This window comes from Meriones unguiculatus, chromosome 17, assembly GCF_030254825.1.
Source record: "Meriones unguiculatus strain TT.TT164.6M chromosome 17, Bangor_MerUng_6.1, whole genome shotgun sequence".
In the NCBI taxonomy this organism is placed as follows: domain Eukaryota; kingdom Metazoa; phylum Chordata; class Mammalia; order Rodentia; family Muridae; genus Meriones; species Meriones unguiculatus.
In genome coordinates, this window is record NC_083364.1 from 74877613 (window position 1) to 74898418 (window position 20806).

The 20806-nt window shown below is 38.8% G+C and overlaps 1 pseudogene; it reads right to left on the minus strand.

The window, feature by feature from the left end:
• Positions 1-16477: 16477 nt before the first annotated feature.
• Positions 16478-20806, minus strand: part of LOC110556205 (wee1-like protein kinase 2) — a 52295-nt pseudogene continuing 47966 nt past the window's right edge.

Here is a 20806-nt window from a genome sequence, read left to right on the forward strand (position 1 = left end):
CCTAGTCTACTGATAAGTAGGTCCTTCACCCTTACTGTCTGATCCCAGCCTATCTGGTCTCTGTTGTTGCTACTTTTTTTGTTTGTTTGAAACAGAATGTCACTGCGTAGCTCAGGGTGGCTACACCGAATTATCGAATTATCGCCTTTACCTCTGAAGGACTGGGATTGCAGAGACATACATCACACCCAGATAACTTCTGCTTCTCAAGCATATAATATTAGAAAACTTGTGATTAGTGAAGTGAGATTTAGAAGAGTTGATGGAACGTAGCATAACACAGTATGACCACAAAACGCTAACATTATAGTGCACAAGCCATCAGCCAGTATTTAACAGATGTCTACGTTGTTCTAAAATTTGTGTGGCATTGAGAGCCAGCACTTATTTACTGAGGCAACTTGATGTTTTCAGAAAAAACAATAGACATGAAAGGGTCATTGATGACATGACACATATTTGGCCTCCAAAAGAATGACAGCAGCTGAAGAGAACTTCTAGTATCACAGGTTTGACAAAAGGAGCTGCTCTGGAGAAATGTAATTTTTAAAGTATTTACCTTGTAGTAGGAAGAAAACGTTTGAGGGACAAGTCGAAAGAAATAACATATTAAGATTTGGCACTTATATAAATGAGGATATATTTACAGAGAAAAGTGAAGACATTAAAAACAAGAACAGAATTATCCATATAGTTATAGTTGCTTAAATTTTCTCAAACCCATAATATTTACACTTGCAGTAAAAATACGACATAATAGCTAGAGAAAAAAATTGTCATAGTATGTTTGGACATGTTCAGCAAATGCCACAGTGAACTTCTCAATGAACTTCATAGAAATGCTTCCTCACCGTGCCCAAATGCCTCTGTATTTCTACCCATTGCTATCTCTGTGTGTGCGACTTGCTAGACTTAGCAGATCAAATTTTCTACTGTTCTGAAATTCCAAGGGGAAAACAGGAGTAGAAACTCAGAGTAGAAACTCAGGTCAGGCAGGAGGATAAAGAATAAATAAAGTTGAGTTTTGCCTATGTACATGGTAACTGATAGCATCATGTCAAAAGGTAGAGTCTGTCTGGAGACTTCAAATTAAATTGAGAAAAGTACTTCATCTTCAAAAGTGTTGACAGCTTTAAGTCCATTTTCTTAATGCAAAATAGTATGTAGCTCATCCGATGAAAGGCTTGAAGGATGAAGGACGTTGCGTGGTGTCAGGTATGATTCACTCCACAAGGTAGCAGAGCTGTGTTTGGACAAATAGATGGATAGTAAGTGCAGGGATAAGGATTAGAGCTGCATTAGCAATTCCGAGAGATAAGGTTAACTAATGTTTTCATTGCAAGGACTGTGGATCTTATGAGTCCCGGTAATATCTCAGTCAAACATTGCTTGAATTATAGCATTTTTACTATAGAGGGAGTGAAGTGAGGGATGCAGGCTTTCATACAATTTAACTCAAAGCATAGGTTTGCCTACATTACCCGTTTTCAGCTGACTGGCTTCAGGCTTCTGTAGTTTATATCCGTCCCAGCCATTCTCTGCATCTCTTCATATTCACAGACACATTGGCAGTTCTGGGACTTTTTTGGTTTGCATCTCCACATTCTGTGACTGAACTGTGCTCTGGGCAGCCAGAAATTTTGAGATTCTTGAGCAGAACGGGTTGAACAAGTTGCACATCAATTGCACTCAGCAGGGAGGGAGGGGGCAGCAGAAGGATTAGGGGAGGGCAGGGTAAATTGCTTAGCTGGTTCTTTCGATTATTGATGAGAAGGCAGAATAATCCAGAAAGGGACTGTCTACCTCCCACAGCAATGTATTTGCTGATTAACTCAAGGAAGCTGATAGCAGAGTGTGCTGAAATTCAATGGACTGAGCCAGAAAAATCTGCCAACAGATTATCTTATTAGCAGAGCGGGAGCATGGGAGAAAGACTGATGTGCACAATAACTAGGCGTACATGACACAGCCTCAACCACTGTAACCTTAGTGAAAATATGAAAACAAAATGGCCTTGTATCCACCACTAAACATTTAATGTTGTTAAGGCAGGAGCTTGTAGAAGGGATGAGAAAGAATTAGAGCAGTGAAATATATCGTGCGGAAAACTCGAAACAGACAACATGTATTTCAAAGCAACAAATTTTTTGACCTATATTTTGAAACAAATTAAGAACTGTAAAGATCACGGACAGATTCCTGGATTTTGCTGTATGGTAAGTCACCGGGGCCTTGACAAAAGCTGTGCAGAAATGTTTTGATAGACTGGCAAGAGCAGCAGTAAGGCATGGACTCTGATCTTGGCAGGATTTTAATTGCTTTGCTCTTGATTGGCACGCAACCGTGTTCAAATGAAAGAAGAGAACATATTTCGGAGCTATTTCAAGGATTGCTTTCTGATACACTTCATTGAGCAGCTTAGGTGGTTAGAGGCTATTTTGGACGATAGCCTAGGAAAGGCCCTGAGTAAGATAAATAAGTCTGAAACAGAAGAAAGTTGCTATCTTACGGCATCATCACAATATCCTTCATTTAAAAACACTCCAGAGATGTCAAGAAAGAGAGGAATACATTCCAGGGGAAAAAGAATTCGAAATCTTAATTGGCAAAAACCTCAGAAATGCTTGGGTAAATTTCAATTGTACTCCTGACACAAATTAATAGTAACAGTAGAAGTGTTATTCTCCTTTGTTCTGCAGTGTGAGGTCTTTGCGAGCTTGTGTGGGGGAGGGGTTCATGTAAACATCCACCCAGAAGATTCAAGAGATAAAAATGAACAAAGGGTTTCTGAGCGTCGCTTTGTTTCTGGACTCCCTTCCTAGAACATAAACTAAGACGTGACATGTCAGGATGGGAGCCATAACTAGACATTTGCGAGTTCTTGACAAGATGCCTGGTGTCCTGTTATTTTCCCTGAGGATTCATGGCCCTATCATTTGTGTCGGGAACAAAGAGTATTTAAGACCCTGGATAGATCATTCATAAAAATTCTGTGTTTTCTTTATGATCGTATCAGAAGCTATGAGTTCACTGTGAAAGCAAATCAAGAAAAAGTCTACCTCCAGTACCCTGAAGGACTTTTTAAACCCTGTACTCATGAGAACTGTAGTCCTGTACTTAATATGCTATGGAAGCTATGGAATTTTCTTTTTTTTTTTTTTCAATGAAGTTTATTCAGGAACCTTGAACAATCATCTGACCCTGGGGAAAGCCAGCCCACAGCTTAAATAGCCTCTGGGTAGCCAACCCAGGTGTGCCACGTGGGCAATGCAGATAGGTCCACATACATGGAAGCAAGCCAGATCCTCAGCCTTAGCCAAATGTGGAATTGTTCGTGACAGAGAGCACTCACCATCGGGAAGGTGGAAGGCGGAAACCAGCTCCATCTTTAAGGCATAGCATTCCGCAGCTCTCTAGTTCCCCCTTTTTGTTTTGGATGCATCAGGCAAGAGTAGAGGTCTGATCTCTGATATTAGAAATAAATTGGGACTTTGTACCAATGTTCATTTAGGTGTCATCCACCCAAAGAGCATCAGACCAGTCCGATACCTTTTTCTCAGAGGCTGGACCTGGGGCATCAACCCGCATGCAATCAGACATGCTCTTCTCTGGGTCCAAAGAGGCTGACCCTGAGTGCAGTGCTTAGCTTCGGATCCTGAGCGTAACATTTTGGCTTTTTATGGTAGCCAACCATGCTTGGGGAGACTGTCCTGCTTCAATGACTGTAAAGGCCTGAATGATCATGGCTGCGTTACGCTGTTGTGAGACTCTAATCTTGCATATATACCACAGGCAAACCAAGGAGACCAACACCAGAAGGCCTGCTAACGCTCCCATGCCCGCCCATTCCTTCAGATGATTCATGGCTGCAGCAATCCATGATGATAATCCTGTGGCTAGTCCTGCGTCCACTCTGGTAGAATTTACTGTGACAATGGCCACTCTCAGCTGCTCCATCGTAGTATCGAATTCTCCAGTCCAATTACCTAAAATATAGCTAGACAATTGTTTAGACAGATTTGCAGCCCAGGAAAAATTCTCATGTTATATGCTAGTGACTCAAAGTCCAGCATATTTTCATTGACAGCCAAGTTGAGCGATTTGCCATAGGGTATCAATTTGCTCCTGCACGAGGTCAATCCTCTGATTGAACACCATCAAGCTTCCTTTTAGTTGAGCATTAATTCCTTTTTGTACAACTAAGGCATGAGCTACATTGGCTAAATGATTATTCAGGGTCTGAGCAGTCTGCCCAGTATGACTCATGGCTAATGCCGTGGTGGTAGCTCCAACAGCCACCAATGAGATGGCAGTAACAATGGTGGCTGTAGTTCCAAGATCCCTTTTCTGTCTGAAGAGAGTCATAGCGTGAGGGGCATCAACGGGCACAGGCACCCAGCGAGGCATGCGAGTAATCAGGGCATACCTAAATTTACTAACATTCCAGCATTGGGCAAAAAAGCAAGTATCATTACCACAATTACTTGGCTCTATCTGGCTAATAATGAATAAAAATGGGGGATATAAACAAACAGGTGTGGGCTTATAGGAAATATTATGAGAAGCCTTAACCCCCTCGTTGGAACATTCTGCATCAGTTCTAGAACTAGCAGTGGTGGTGTCCAAGGTCTGAGTAGGTTCAGGAGACCATTGCCCCCAGGGGCAAGACGTGCTCCATGCCAATTGACTAACTCCAGGTTTTCCTACACTTTTGAAAGTCATTTAAGGTTCTTAAATTATTTTTTCCCTTTTTTTAAAATTTTTTCATCAATTACACTTTATTCATTCTGCATCCCCCCATAAGCCCCTCCCTCCTCCCCTCCCAATCCCACCCTCCCTCCTCCCTCTGCATGCATGCCACTCCTCAAGTCCACTGATAGGGGAGGTTCTCCTCTCCTTTCTGATCTTAGTCTATCAGCTCACATTAAAAGTGGCTGCATTGTCCTCTACTATGGACTGGTAAGGCTGCTCCCCCCCAGGGGGAGGTGATCAAAGAGCAGGCCAATCAGATTATGTCAGAGGCAATCCCTCCTCACATTACTATGTAACCCAATTGGACTCTGAACTGCCCTGGGCTACATCTGTGCAGGGGTTCTGGGTTATCTCCATGAATAGTCCTTGGTTGGAGTATGAGTCTCTGGGAAGTTCCCTGTGTTCAAATTTTCTTGTTCTGTTGCTCTCCTTGTGGAGACCCTGTCCTCTCCAGCTCTTACTATTTCCCCGTTCTTACCTAAAATTCCATTCACTCTGCCCAACAGTTGCCCATCAGGCTCAGCATCTGTTTTGATAGTCTGAAGGGCAGAGGCTTTCAGAGGCCCTCTGTGGTAGGTTCCTAGGTTGTTTCCTGTTTTCTTCTTCTTCTGATGTCCATCCTCTTTGCCTTTCCGGATGGGGATTGGACATTTTTGTTAGGGTCCTCTCTCTTGCTTAGTTTCTTTAGATGCACAGGTTTTAGTGGGTTTGTCCTATGTTGTATGTCTATATGAGTGAGTATATACCATGTGTGTCTTTTTGCTTCTGGGACAACTCACTCAGGATGATCCTTTCCAGATCCCACCATTTACCTGCAAATTTCATGATTTCCTTATTTTTCATTGCTGAGTAATATTCCATTGTGTAGATGTACCACAATTTCTGTATCCATTCTTCAGTTGAGGGGCATCTGGGTTGTTTCCAGCTTCTGGCTAATAAAGCTGCTACAAACATTGTTGAGCAAATGTCCTTTTTGTGTACTTGAGCCTCTTTTGGATATATGCCCAGGAGTGGTATGGCTGGATCTTGAGGAAGCGCTATTCCTAGTTGTCTGAGAAAGCGCCAGATTGATTTCCAGAGTGGTTGTACAAGTTTACATTCCCACCAGCAGTGCAGAAGGGTTCCCCTTTCTCCACAACCTCTCCAGCATGTGTTGTCACTTGAGTTTTTGATCTTGGCTATTCTCATGTGTGTAAGGTGAAATCTCAGGGTTGTTTTGATTTGCATTTCCCTAATGGCTAGTGAGGTTGAGCATTTCTTTAAGTGCTTCTCTGCCATTCGGTATTCCTCTACAGAGAATTCTCTGTTTAGCTCTGTTCCCCATTTTTTAAGTGGATTACTTGGTTTGCTGCCTTTCAACTTCTTTAGTTCTTTATATATACTGGATATGAGTCCTCTGTCAGATAAAGGGTTGGTGAAGATTCTTTCCCAATCTGTAGGCGGTCGCTTTGTTTTGATGACGGTGTCCTTTGCTTTACAGAAGCTTTTCAGTTTCATGAGGTCCCATTTATTGATTGTTGCTCTTAGAGCCTGTGCTGTTGGTGTTCTGTTCAGGAAGTTTTCCCCTGTACCAATGAGTTCTAGGGTATTTCCCACTTTTTTTTCAAGCCGATTTAATGTGTCTGGTTTTATGTTGATGTCTTTGATCTTCTTGGACTTCAGTTTTGTGAAGGGTGACAAGTATGGATCTATTTTCATTTTTCTACATGTAGACATCCACTTAGACCAGCACCATTTGTTGAAGATGCTATCTTTTTTCCATTGTATGGTTTTGGCGTCTTTGTCAAAGATCAGGTGTCCATAAGTGTGTGGGTTTATTTCTGGGTCCTCTGTTCGGTTCCATTGATCCACCATTCTGTTTCTATGCCAGTACCATGCAGTTTTTAAAACTGTTGTTCTATAGTACAACTTAAGATCAGGGATGGAGATACCTCCGGAAGATCTTTTATTGTAGAGGATTGTTTTAGCAATTCTGGGTTTCTTGTTATTCCATATGAAGTTGAGAATTTTTCTTTCCAGGTCTGTAAAGAACTGTGTTGGTAATTTGATGGGCATTGCATTGAATCTGTAGATTGCTTTTGGTAAGATGGCCATTTTTACTATGTTAATCTTTCTAAGCCATGAGCATGGGAGATCTTTCCATCTTCTGATATCTTCTTCTAATTCTTTCTTCAGAGATTTGAAATTTTTTTCATACAAGTCTTTGACTTCCTTGGTTAGGTTACTCCGAGGTACCTTATGTCATTTGTGGCTATTGTGAAGGGTGTTGTTTCCCTAATTTCTTTCTCAGCCCTTTTGTCTTTTGTATACAGGAGGGCTACTGATTTTTTTTGAGTTAATTTTGTATCCGGCCACTTTGCTGAAGGTGTTTATCAGCTGTAGGAACTCCTGGTAGAGTTTTTGGGGTCACTCATGTATACTATCATATCATCTGCAAATAGTGATAATTTGACTTCTTCCTTTCCAATTTGTATCCCCTTGATCTCCTTCAACTGTCTTATTGCTCTAGCAAGGACTTCCAGCACTATGTTGAAGAGATATGGAGAGAGTGGGCAGCCTTGTCTTGTCCCTGATTTCAGTGGGATTGCTTTAAGTTTCTCTCCGTTCAGTTTGATGTTGGCTATAGGCTTGCTGTATATCGCTTTACTATGTTTAGATATGTGCCTTGTATCCCTGATCTCTCCAATACTTTAAACATGAATGGATGTTGGATTTTGTCAAAGGCTTTTTCAACATCTAGGGAGATTATCATGTGTTTTTTTTTTTCTTTCAGTTTGTTAATATGGTGGATCACATTGATGGATTTCCGTATATTGAACCACTCCTGCATACCTGGGATGAAGCCTACTTGGTCATAGTGGATAATATCTTTGATGTGTTTTTGGATTCGGTTTGCAAGTATTTTATTAAGTATTTTTGCATCAATGTTCATAAGGGAGATTGGCCGGAAATTCTCTTTCTTTGTTGAGTCTTTGTGAGGTTTAGGTACCAAGGTGACTGTGGCTTCATAGAATGAATTTGGTAATATTCCTTCTGTTTCTATTTTGTGGAATAGTTTGAAGAGAATTGGTGTTAGCTCTTCTTTGAAGGTGTGGTAGAATTCTGCGCTGAAGCCATCTGGTCCTGGGCTTTTTTTGGATGGGAGACTTTTGATGACCGCTTCTATTTCTTTGGGGGATATAGGACTATTTAGTTGATTTACCTGGTCCTGATTCAGCTTTGGTAAGTCAAATCGATCAAGAAAATTGTCCATTTCATTTAGATTTTCAAATTTTGTGGCATATAGACTTTTGAAGTAAGTCCTAATGATTGTTTGGATTTCCTCAGTGTCTGTAGTTATATCCCCCTTTTCATTTCTGATTTTGTTGATTTGGGTGGTGTCTCTCTGCCTTTTAGCTAGCCTGGCTAAGGGTTTGTCGATCTTGTTGATTTTCTCAAAGAACCAGCTCTTGGTTTCATTGATTCTTTGAATTGTTTTATTTGTTTCCAATTGATTGATTTCAGTCCTGAGTTTGATTATTTCCAGCCATCTACTCCTTCTTGGTGTGTCTGCTTCTTCTTTTTCTAGGGTTTTTAAGTGAGCCATTAGGGTGCTTGAATGAGCTGTCTCGAATTTCTTCTTGAAGGCACTTAGTGCTATGAACTTTCCTCTTAGCACTGCTTTCATTGTGTCCCACAAGTGGAATTTTCTTTTTTCAAAATTCATATCCACCTATGCAATTATACTGTTTTCTGTAGTGCAGCTTTATGATTCATTCTCTCTCTTCCTGTGTATGCCTGCTCTGGTATGTAGGTACATATATGTGTACGGGTTTGCATATGTGTGTGTGGTTTTGTGACTAGGGTGCCACAACACAACCTGAAGTATTGTTCTCACTGACCTAACCCCATTGTTTGTTGAGATACTGACCTGAATGCCATGTTGGGTTGTATAAGAATGAAGAAGGGTGGGATTGGGAGGGAATGAAGGAGGGGCTACAGCTGGGATACAAAGTAAATAAACTGTAATTAATATAGAAAATAAAAATAAAATAAAATAAGAATACAAGCTGGGCAAGCCACAAGGAGCCGGCCAGCACCATTCCTTTACAATCCCAAATTGAGCTCCTGTCTCCAGATTCCCACCTTGAGGTCTCTCCTTGGCTTCCTGGGATGATAGACTAAGGTAAAATAAGCTTATTTTTCCTCCCCAAGTTAATTTTGATCAATATTTTATCACAGCTACGGCAGCTTAACTAGAAAAGTTTGCCTCTCAAAACTGCTGATGTATAAGAAACTGAATTGTAAAAGAGTTGGCAGGTATTTCAGATATAAGTGTTACTAACTAATATGCTCACACATGTTTTCAACGCAATCCTTATTCTTCTCTCATGTTTGTCTTCATATTCTACACTACCAGGTCTCTGGGTATGAGCACTTGTAGACTGACCATGAATAAGGAAATGAAACTTTTTTTTCTTTTTTCCTCTTCAGTTTGTCGGTGGAACTGTTGTCCCCAAAGATGAGACAGTACCTTCTAAATGGGTGTTCACTCTAAGCCTTTCCTGCCCACTTTGGTCTCTTTCCATCAGTGAGTCCCTTTCCTCAGAGCTTCACTCTTCTTTGGTATATTGTTTTTTCCCTTAGTGGTTTAATTCCCCTATGGTTTTATTATTCTGCCATTAGTTGATGTTCAAAAAATATTAAGGGGTCATTTCCAGAGGTAAAGAGCTTTCAAGGTTTATATTGCATTTGTTCTGAATAACACTGCACCACATGTGACATTACTTCAGTCACACTGGGGCCTTGAACCCCTTGACATCCATTCCATATTCCCTTCCTTCTCATGGTTCACTCAGCAGCTGTTGCAGTTCCCAAGTAACTTTCCCTTCACAGGGCCTACGTTCAATAAACCCTCACTTTATTTAACAATATCTTCAAAGCAGAGGAGTAGTGATGCTGGTGACTGGGATGTGCCAGGAAAGCCATAAATTGCTCCCTGTAAGAGACGGAATAAAAGTTTCCATTGAATGGAAGTAAAAACAATCAATGGCTCAATTTCCAGGAACAGTACCTGTCTGTGACATGGTGAAGAGAGAAAAGAATGTCATTTGAGTCTTGCTGCTACCTCTCTAGCTGCAGAAGTTGCAGCCACACTGCGTGCTAACAAGTCACGATTTCCAAAACGTACTGTGGGTTTATGTATAAAAACAACTCGAACACATGAGGTCTTCAGTGTCCAGTGTTCACTAAAAATGAGTCTTACAGATGTCTAAGCAGAATAGCATAAGTGCTGTGATGATTAACACTGTCGTATTGATAGGACATGGGGACAATGAAGCAACAAGGGTTAAGTGAAAAATCAGGATTTTCTTTAGTTTACTTCCTTGCCTACCTTTTGCTTGCTGCTTTTGCCAAGTTTCTTTCATGAGACCTTTTTCTCTGTCCATACCTTCTTAGTTAGTATTCCCTTGGTTGCATTCTTGTTAATGTTTATTTTTTAGGTGTTCCATTTCCTCCTGACTTTAATCACTGTTCCCATCCTTGAGGATCTCAGATCTGTGCTCCAAATGTGTAACTCTACATGTAGACTCATAAGCATTTCAAACTCAGTTGATTATCATTGTATTCCTCATGAATCCTGTTCTTTCTGCTGCATCTCATTTTCCTGAGGGCCATGCTGGAGTGATGACAGTCATACACACTTTTTGTCACTGTCTACACTAAAGCATTTGTTCCCCAACCCGTATAGCTTCAGCATCTTAAATCCCTTTCTTAATCAGCCTTGTTCTCAATTGCCACCCTGCAGTCTACTGAATGGTCTACTGCCTCCATTCTAACTCCCTTGGTTGAATTCCTCTTCCACGTTATGGCTAAAATGCAAACTTAATCATACAAATTTCCTTGTTGCAACTGTTAAATTTCTCCTCAGAGCTTTCAGGACAAAGATAAACATTTGATCTGAGAGTTTTATATTCTGGCCACTTTCACTGTTTGTGTAATATGCATAATGGTCATGAATTGTTGGAGATCAGTGAGAGGCTTTCTCTGTCTCTGTCTCTGTTTCTTTCCGTTCCTGACAGAAGCATGTTTCCCTCACAAGGTCCTTCAAGATCCCTTTGTCTGAGGAATGGAATGCTCCAAATTTCCCAACAAGAACAAAAGCCCAAGGATGAAATCTTTGTATCCTTGAAAAAAGCTAGAGGGCAAACCCTTTCCAACAGAGGTTGTTGTTGTGTATCTCATGATATAATCATTCCAGCAGTGGGGAAAGGTCAGCCACTGGATGTTTAGCCATAGAGAGAAAGCTCAGTTAGGAAGTCTAGCTGACCTCCTCAACTTTCCTGTTCTGTTCCTGATGAATCTTGTGAGAACTCAACCTTACATTTTACTTTTTGATGCTTCTCTCTATCTGCTCATAGCTGTGTGCGACTTGACTTTTGTTTTCTATACCAATAAATAACCTCATTAATTCTAACTGAAAAGCATACTCTGACCAGGGAAGCCAGTAAACTCACTGCAGGTCTTTACCTCTCCCTCCACTTTTCAAAATTCAATATTCCTGTCTCATCCCCAGCTCTGAAGAAGACCACCTGCTTTCCCTCTCCCTTCCCCCTAACTCAGCTCTAGTGGATCACACAGATCTTCCCATTCAAACTTTCTTCCTCCAACTCGTCACATTATCCCAAGCCCAAAATTCAGCAGGCATTCCCTATGAACCTGCAGGCCACTCAGTCCAGAGTAGCAGGTATGATAAATTCAGATATTCACCCTTTCCTCTTCTCCTCCAGATCCAATCCTAGTCTCATCCCCAGTTCTGTAGCAGACCAATAGTGTATGACCAAGAAATATATGAAAACAATAGTGGGAAAAAAATGAATGGAACAGTTCAAGACCCAAAAGTTGAAATAAAATCAATAGGGAGGGATACAGGGAAGGAGGGGAAATGTAGGGAGGGTGGAGCTAGGAGGAGAGGAAGGAGGGAGCTACAGCAGGGATACAAATAAATAAATTGTAATTAATAATATAATAATAAATTTTTAAAAAGAAAGAGAATCATGAAGAAAACCCAAACTGAGGAATATCTGCAAATAAAAAATTAGGCACTTGAACAGGAACCTCAGAGGCAAGACTCAACAACAGAATACAAGCAATGTAACAGAGAATCTTAGGCACTGAAGATATGATAGAATAAAAAGATATCTCAGTCAAAGAAAATGTTAAATTAAAAAAAAAAAAAAACCCAGGCACAAAACATCCAAGAAATCTGGGACACTATGAAAAAATAGATCTAAGAACGGGTCTGATGCTCTTTGGGTGGATGACACCTAAATGCACATCAGTACAAAGTCCCAATTTATTTCTAATATCAGAGTTCAGACCTCTACTCTTGCCTGATGCATCCAAAACAAAAAGGGGGAACTGTAGAGAGCTGTGTAATGCCGTGCCTGAAAGATGGAGCTGGTTTCTGCCTTCCACCTTCCCGATGGTGAGTGCTCTCTGTCACAAACAACTCCACATTTGGCTAAGGCTAAGGATCTGGCTTGCTTCCATGTATGTGGACCTATCTGCATTGCCCACGTGGCATGCTGAGGTTGGCTACCCAGAGGCTATTTAAGCTGTGGGCTGGCTTTCCCCAGGGACAGATGATTGTTCAAGGTTCCTGAATAAACTGCATTGAAAAAAAAAAGAATAATAGGATTAGAGGAAGGAGAAGAAGAAGCCCAGGTCAAAGGTACAGAAAATATTTTCTGCAAAATCATAGAAGAAAATCTCTATAACCTAAAAGTAGAAGAAGTCCGAATATAGTGTACAGAACATCAAATATAGTGAACCAGAGAGTAAAGTTCCCTTGGTTCATCATAATCAAACATGAAACATGCAGAACAATGAAGGACCATTAAAAACTACAATGAAAAAAAAGACCAACATATAAAGGCAAATTAGTTGGATTATACCTGGATTCTCAGTGGCAACTCTAAAAGACAGAAGGACCTGGGGGATGTTCTACAAACTCCAAGAGATCACAGATGCAAGCTCAGACTATTATTCAACAATAATAGATGGAGAGTAAGACACTCCATAATAAAAATGAGATTCAAGCAAATCTCATCTTTCTACAAATCTGGCTTTATCGAAGGTGCTAGAAGAAAAATTTTAACCCGAAGAGGTTAACCACACCCAAGAAAACACAAGGAATAGATAATCCTGGACTAGCATATGTAAAGAGGGAAAACAAACTTATATTACACATGTGAGTACACACACACACACACACACACACACACACACACCAATTAAAAAGTAATAGGAACCCACAAACACTGCTCACTGATATCTTTTAACAGTCATGGTCTCAATTCCTCCACGAAACAGAAATGGATGAGAAAACAGGCCCCATCCTTCTGTTTCACCTAAGAAACACACCTTAACATCAAAGACAGACATCACTTCAGGATAAAAAAGATTGTAAAATACATTCCAAGAAAATGGACCTAAGAAGCAAGCTGGTGTAGCCTTTTTAATATCTGACAAAATAGACTTCAAAGACTACAAACCAAAATGAATCAAAAGAGATTGTGAAGAAACATTACATATGTATTAAAGAAAATATCCACCAAGAGGACATTACAATTTTTAACAACTATACATCAACAACTATACATGAACTATATTAGTTCATAACTTAAAATAACACTTTTATACTAATTTACATTCTGCCACTTGGCTGGTTACCTGTGCTCACATACCATTCATTTGTCCTCCTCTTGTGCCTGGTTCTATTCCAGAATCATTCCTTCCTGACAGATATCCCACCTCCTATTTCCTGCCTCAGCTATGGGCTGTTAGCTTTTTATTGACAGCTGATGCTTTTATACAGACACAAGAAAGTCCTTCTACAAAGTTTTCTAAAATACCTACATATGTGAAGATATTTGTTGTTGTTGCTATCCAGGGTTAATCCACAGTGGTCATATAAGATGCTGTGTTATTTCAATTTTCATATATATATGAAGACTTTCTTTGTGTCCAACTATGTGTGAACAATTTTGAAGAACGTTCTATGAGCTTCTGGTCCATATGTAGGGTCCTGTTAGGTCCATTTTAGGGAAGGGAGAAGGGAGGGAGAGAGAGAGGGTGGGACTGGGAAGGGAGGAGAGAAAGGGCTACAAGGATGTAAAGTGAGTAAAATAATTACATGTGAAAACAACAACAAAAAACATAAACAGAGAAATTCTGGAGTTAAATAATGTCATATGCAAAGTGGATCTAGAGAATATCTACACATGTGACTCATTTTGAATTTTTTATATAATAGGTAATTTAAGTGGAGTAAAGATGGAAGCTCATTATTATTTGATTTCCATTTCTTGTCAACTAATGATATTAGACATCTGAAATATACTTGTTATCTATTTCTAATTCCTCTTTTGAGAATTTACATTTATATAATTTTCCCATATTTGAATTGTTTTGGGTTTCTATTTATTTGTTTTTATTTGAGACTGGTATAGTTTACACTGGCTATCTTAGTAACTTTTCTATTGCCATGAAGAGACAACATGACCAAGACAAATTTTAAAAGAAGGCATTTACACTGGGGGTTTGCTTACAGTTTCAGAGGATGTGTCCATGACCCTTATGGGAGGGAGCATGGTGCAGGAAGTCAGGCATGGCTCTGGAGCAGTAGCTGAGATCTTAAATCTAATCCTCACAGGAGGCAGAGAGAAAGAGAGACTTGTTTTGGCTTGGGCTATTGGAAGCTCAGAGCTCACTCCTAGTGATACACCAACTCCAACAAGGCTATGCCTCTTAATCCTTCAAAAATTGTTCTACCAAGTAGGAATCTAACATTCAAATATGAGCCCATGGGGGTCATCTAATTCAAACCGTCACACCGGCTTCAACTTTTAATCCTTGTGTCTTGGCATCACATTTGTCTGTGCAGTTGCCCAAAGTTTTATTCTTTTTGAACTCCTTATACACCCTTGATATTAACCTTTTATTGGACAAGTGGTTTGCAAATATTCTCCCAATTATTTTCTCTCCATTGGTTGGTTTATTTTGCTATGTAGATTTTTAATTTAGTATAATTCCATTTGTCTACATTTGTTTTATATTCTTATGAGGTCTATTTCAGAAAACTATTGGTTTACCAGTATTTTAAAGTATTTCCCAAGGATTCCAGAAAGATTTGCTGGGGTAAGGATAGCTTCTTCAATAAATAATAGTTAAAAAGCAAAACAGAATCACATAGTTATATGCAGGACTGAAACTCAATTTCTACCTCTCATTCTGTACAAGAATTTACATAAAATTCACCAAAGATAATAATGTAAGACCTGAAATCCTGAAGCTACATATTGGTATAAAAATAAATCAATATTGTGTTTCACAACATTGTGCACAAAGTGAGTTATGTAGACACTAAACATTAAATATTTGTAAGGATAAAAAGTTAAGAAATATTAGTCTCACATTTAAAAATGATTGTCTCTATATATAGTTTTTGGAATTATAAAAGAATTTCAAAGTAACATTTATTTTTCTTCATAATTGTGAAAACTACTTTAAAAATTTATTTATTTTCCTGATAATTTCCATAGGAATATTCTTCATAGAGTGAGTCTTAGAGAGACTTTTAGTAATATTTGAAAGATGACATTGGTGTTTAGGTGTTAGGTAGTTTTAAGTCTCTGCTGATTAGCAGTCGGAATTAATCGTATCTCCTTAATCCTGCTTTTGAATTGTTAGTTTCATCATTGTCAAGAGCATCTATTTCACATTGACAGTCCTAAAACCTGTTTGATAATATTTACTGACAATTAGAGTCTTAACTAAGAAATAGCAACAGGGAGTAATGCTGCCTTTGAATAAAGTCAGCCACAAAATGAACAGCAGTAGGGGACTGATTGGATCACTTTTATTTAACACTTTTGAGCTTGATCTTTGACATTTTCATTAGTGAAGAAAGAGAGTATACTGACACAGATCTCAGGTGACTCAAAGAAAAAAGTGCTAAACATGTCAGAAACAGTAGGTCTCACGCAACTATGTAGAGAAATGGAGACATGTGGGATTTCTTAGGATGTGGTAATTCAGAAAGCTAAGCAATACTTCTTGTTTTTATGTTTTTATTTTTGCCCAGTTTTTAAATATACCTTATTTGTGAAAATAGATCATCTGTTTGCTTAATTTTAGGAATTTATTTGAATTATGGTTGCATTACTTTGGTAATCACAAAAAATTACTAATAAGCTGAGGCAAGTTTGTTACTATTTTTTTTAAGTTACTAGAAAAGTTTATGCAGATAGAAATTTCTTCAATACCATTGCCAATTACTAAAAACAGTGACAAGGAAAACAAGAACTAGCATGATAAATCTTGTTTGAACATATATCATGTTAATATATGTTATTTACAAATGCTAATATCAATTATATACATACATATATCTATATCATTATGAAGAGATTGGTAAAAAGATAGTACTTTGTAGAGATTTCACCATGTGATACCCTTGGTACCCTGACTGACAATTGCATATTATTTTGATTCTTGAATGTTAGTGCATTTCTGTGAGCTGGAGATGTAGACTTCTTGGGAAGGACTTGCTAACACTTGAGAGGCCTTAGGTTTTTATCAACTCCAAGCATCACAAAAAGTAAAAGAAAAGGCTAGAGGATAACGCACAGAATGTATAATTAAGTAGAACACTATTCATTCATGTTATTGAAACCAACATTTAAGTAACAATTTGAGAACTATTTTCTAATGCTATTGAAGTTGTTTTCCAGTTACATTCCTGAGCCTTGCTTATACCTGTAAAAAAAAGTCAGATAAAAAAAAGACAATAATAAGTATTAAGAACTGAATGTGCTCTCATTTTTTTTTTCTTCTCCAATTGGTCATTCGGCAGTAGTATTTAAGCCAAAATATTGGCCATTTATTTCAGAGGATTAAGCTTGTTGCCTCATTGTGACGATTGAAAATGAAATATCTTTAAGATAGGGGATCATTTCATTCTTTTAAAATACCTTCCTTAGTTACAAAGTGTAAGGCTGTATGAGCGCAGAGTCAGCATGGTCAAGAAGTGAAAGAGTGTGGGATATAACCACACCCCGCTGGTAAGGAGAGCAGAGAAGACAATGTCGTCTCTGAACAAAGGGAGAATGAGGATTCTAGCCAAAGACCTTACACATAGTCATACAGGAAAACGCTTTGATAGGCACACCTCAGAGCGTGGTCATTACAAATGGTGCAACTGTGAGCGGACTTGATTTAAGGTCATAGTTAAAGAACAGAAGATGGCAGCTGCGTTCTCGGGTTTTCTTAGTTTAAGATCACAGAGCATATATTTGAAAGATTAAAATTGCAGATGGGGCCACTTCCAGTCATTCTTGACTTGCATCATAGAGGATCATGCTTAGATTATTTTTCCCTAAGTAATTTTTCCCTGATAACTAAAGGAAAGGATGGATTGAAGGCACATTAGTGTAGGAGTTTACCTATGGAACACTGACCATGCTTAGATGGAAAAACTCTCATCTCTGACGTGGGCAGAGTGTACATGTTAACCAATCAAGGCATGAGAGAAGACTGAGAAAGTTGGGCATCAAATTTCACAGACTCAGTTCTTTTCAAAGAAACATCGTTTTCCGAGTGACCATGGCAAGTTACTCTGCATTTATCAATGAGAGTTAGTTCCTTATTGTTTAAAAGGATTAAACTGTGACTTTAGCATAAGGTTTCATCAGGAAAAGACTAGCAAAGCATAAGCTACTGTTTTAAGCCACTTTATTTCTCCCATTTCTGTTTTGACAGTAGGGGAAACTCTCTTACAACACAGGCAATTTCAACATTCGCCTGTAACTCTCACATGTCTTATATTGTATGTTTGTGTGGGCATATGTGAAGAGAGCAAAATTAAATGTGCTTATTTAAAATGGAATAGTCATGTTACAGTGACAAGAAAACGGATTTAAAGGTGAGAGGGCAAAAGTCCCTGAAGCCATCTCCTCCACACTGCCAGATTGAAAAGACAAACGGGTTAGAGGGCTTCATCAACTGAGAAATTGAAATACAATATAAATCTGGTGAAATGCCATCTCTCTAAATTTCAGAAACATCTCAGCTAGAACACTCTATTCAATATCAGAAAAATTATGCGTGATGGTCAATGTTAAAGATTGGGATGCGTGCTGGTAGACACTTAAGCAGGCAGGGAAAAATGAGATTGGTAACACAGTGTGCAGTAATCATCCAAACAAATCAGACATTTTCCTGTATTAATGTTTATAAATTAAGATAATGTGCTCACTGACAGAAATTTTTTCAATTTATTTGAAAACTCAATAATGTGTTCTCAGCATTTCAGACAAAGGATAATTGGTTTTAGGGGCAATCCTATCAACTTTTAATTAATTCCTTGGAAGTCTTGAAACAGAGGAGAGAGCGTAAAGTAATGTCATAAATGGTTATATGAACCTTCTCTTACTCGACGCCAGATTTGGAAGAAAGTCTATACCTTAATATTCAACTAAAGTAGTTTCAATCACCAAAAATTCTCAGAGTTGCAATAGAAAAACAGGTGCATCATATTCCTTGTCATTGAACTGCTTTAAGAAGAAAAATTTCAAAAATTAGGATGAATTAATCAAATCTTTCTTCCCAAGAGAACTCTTAGTGAGAAAAATGATGATCTCAAATCATTTTGAAAAAGAAAAATGGAGGAATATTTAACTAAAATTGATAACTCTACCTAAAAAATTTATCAGCACAAAAATAACAAAGTTTTCGCTCTGGAACACTTTTATTTGAGGTTGGAGAACTTTGGTAATCATAATATTTGCAAATATTTTTATTAATTAATTGAGTTTACATTTTGGTCATATTCCCCTCCCTCCCCTCTTTTCCCATTTCCACCCAAAATTTGCAGGCAAATGGATGGAACTAGAAAAGAACATCCTGAGTGAGGTAACACAGACCCAGAAAGACACACATAGTTTATACTCACTTATAAGCTGGTTTTAGTCATATAGTACAGGATAAATATACTACAATGCACAGACTCCAAGAAAATAAGCCCAGTAAGCATCTTAAGCTTCATGCGGATTTACTGGTTAGGGGAGTGGAGGATAGCTTTGACATGGACTATGTTCCCTGAGTATTTTTCTGGAACAGTCTTTATGTGCTCACGTAATTATGTTTACTGGGTTAGTGATGTGTAATAAATTATAGAAAAGACTGGAGTCTGGAGCTAGAGAAGTGACTTAGAAGTAAAGAGTGCTTGTTGGGCAACCATGAGAACCAGTCAGCTCTCATACAACTATCTGGGTGTTCTGTGCCTGCTTGTAACCCTAGCTCTGAGGTTGATGGTAGGACAATCACTGGATTCCAGTGTAGCAGAGAAAATGCACGCTCTGAAGTCAGGGAGAGACCCTGCCTTAAAGGAACAGGCAGAAAGTGATGGAGGACACCTGATACCCTCTTCTGTCCCCTGTAGGCACTTAGGTATGCATGCGCACACGCACACACAAAACCAGAGACAGACAGAGGCAGCAGAGATAGAGACAGAAAGACAAGGACAGATGTATAGAGACAGAAACAGAGAAAGACAGAGATACAAAGATATATATATATTGAGAGAGAGACAGACAGAGACAGAGGGACAGACACAGAAAGAAATATGCACACACCTAGAATCATCTTCTTTTAACCAGATTTTAATGTAGAATTTAGAAGCCAGAGAGGACTATATTTCTTTTCAGTCATCACAAGCATATTTCTTTGATTCATTTCATGTGACATACATATATATATATATATATATATATATATATATATACACACACACATATATTTCCAAATGTGTCTCTATTCGAGCTGTATTGTTTTCAATGAATTTGCCATCAATACTTTTGAGAACCACCCCATTATAGCAAGGAAAGGGGTTCAAAGAACAAAGGATTATTTTACTTCAGTGAGGTGGCTTCAGGCACCGTCAAGACATGTGTAAGTGGGGTTCAGTTGCTACGCCATAAGGTCTGATTGTTACTACCCAGGCGGTGAAGGGTGCCATTTGTCCTTATTCAGGAAATGCCTCAGTGGCTCTAGATTATTAAACAGCATGGCATGGCCCCTCAGTCTGAGCAGCAGCTGCTCCCTTTAGAAGCTAAAGATTCAGGCTTGCTGGTATATTTTAACTTTTCTCCCCCAAGTATATTACAGATTTAGACCTTAGATTTTGTTTTACTATTTCTAAATAAAAAATCATCCAAATTATAAATGAAGGCAATTTAGATCACTAGAAATGGTTACAATTAATGTTGGCTAAAAGTATTAACAATGCTTCAGGAAGGCCTCTCTTGAATCCAACACTGACCTTTGAAGGATGCAGAGAATATAAATGGGTAGAAACGTTATCATTAGTGTTTTGTGTTGAAGGCATGCCTGAAAACACACACTACATACATATTACTCTGTCTTACAGAGACTGATCACTGTAATCCTATAATGTTAATGACTTAAACCATACATTAAGCAAGCACATTGTGTGATTACAATGCAGCTACATATAAATAAGATATCAACTGTTTCACAGCACAGGAAAAATCCTGATAAAATGACATGGCCATAGCTGTTTGGATTTAGCTTGATATAATTGTAGCCATTTTGAGTATCAACCACTGTGACTGCCCCTGAGGTACCCTGGTTGCTTTTCCCCAAGTAGTTTCCCAGCATAGAATAAATGAAGAAACCCATTCACGCGGAATGCTGAGCTTTACAAGTAGAACTTGGTGCCAGGAATACACCTACCTAACTCTGATATTAGCTTGGAATGAAACAGGCTTGGATGACATCACTTTCACCCGACTGCTCTCTTGGTCCTGTCTTCTGACCTAAGTCAGGAGCATTGGTAACTAGTGTTGAAGTGGCCCAGGAGCACACTGCTGTCACATGTCCATAGTAAATTGTGTTCTGTGCAGTCCTGAACGTTTCTCCCTCTTCTCCGTCTCTTGACACTTTGGGCCTGCACAACTCATGAACATGGATTGGAGTTCAAGAAGGGCAG